Source organism: Suricata suricatta, chromosome 16, assembly GCF_006229205.1.
Source record: "Suricata suricatta isolate VVHF042 chromosome 16, meerkat_22Aug2017_6uvM2_HiC, whole genome shotgun sequence".
Classification (NCBI taxonomy): domain Eukaryota; kingdom Metazoa; phylum Chordata; class Mammalia; order Carnivora; family Herpestidae; genus Suricata; species Suricata suricatta.
In genome coordinates this window covers 25,818,650-25,819,893 of record NC_043715.1, presented here as the reverse complement: position 1 = coordinate 25,819,893, position 1,244 = coordinate 25,818,650, and positions in this window count along the sequence as shown.

Here is a 1,244-nt window from a genome sequence, read left to right as displayed (position 1 = left end):
AAATCAGAAATCTTAATATTTAAAATTTACCTTGACTTTTAATTATTACCATATTAACAACCAAAATAATTAGATAAAACACATAGGAAAGGGTAATAGTAAACCTCACTTTACTAGAGTTGGTTTCTTGACATATTAACTCATTTTTTATAGAAAAGGGATAGTGCATCTCAGTTTGTTTACAAGCTAGGAGATCACTCTGAATTCTGCATTTCCTGACTGCAAACAGATATAGCACTTATAACAGGTTATAAATAAACTGGTTTTCAAGCATAGAGCCAGCCCCAACGATAATAATACACTATTTAAAAAGACCTAAGGCAATGAATTCCACTTCCAATGGAAAAAAAGAACTGTGCAAACAAGCTTAAAACTACTTTTTTTTGGTGCCAGTGTTATAAAACGTAGCTTTTAATAAAACCTTGACCCAAATGCCAGCAACTTCAGAAAAGAATTTGGGTGGGGAAAAAAAGAAAAGTTATTTCATTTAGGGAAAAACAACCACTATCTTTTTCCTAATCTTGAACACACACAATTTAAACATGTACAGCTGCTGTAACACTTTACACAGTTCCTATGTACTGGAGCAATAACAGGATCTAAGTACAATTATATTTTTAAACACTGGGTCAAGGCTTTACATAAAAATACCATCCTACTTTTCCCCCTAAGTTTCTAAAATATCACGTATTTTTCCCCCAACATCTGCAGCCATTCAGGAATTTTTAGGAAACTTTAGTGCATGATCTTAATTCCTAATCCCTGGCTCTGTGGGCTCAGTGACAAAAGATCAAAACCACCAAAAATGATGGTTCACTTAAAGTCAGACGAGAGACCCTGGCTCAATTAGTCTCATAGGAGGAAAGCAGTGCTGCCTCAACTGGCTCCATGCAAGAGGGGCACGTGAAGGATCTCATCAACCAGTCATCTATACAGTCCAGGTGATAGATGTGCATGCGCCGCAGAAATCGAATTGGGTCCCCATAAACAAAGTCCATCCATCATACAGATCACACACTCCCGGATCTTTTTTTCTGATCCATCCCTTCCAGGATCATAAACTCCTGTAGGCAGAGGTTGTATAAGGCCTAGTCTTTGAGCTATCCTAATTTGTTCCTCTTCAGTCAGCTGAGTTGCTAGGCGAGTCTGGCTAGGTGTTGGATGACAGACCGGAACTGGAACTTGTGCCTGATATGGCGGCGGCGGCGGCCCCTGATCCGGCTCCGTTCCCTCGCCAAAACTAG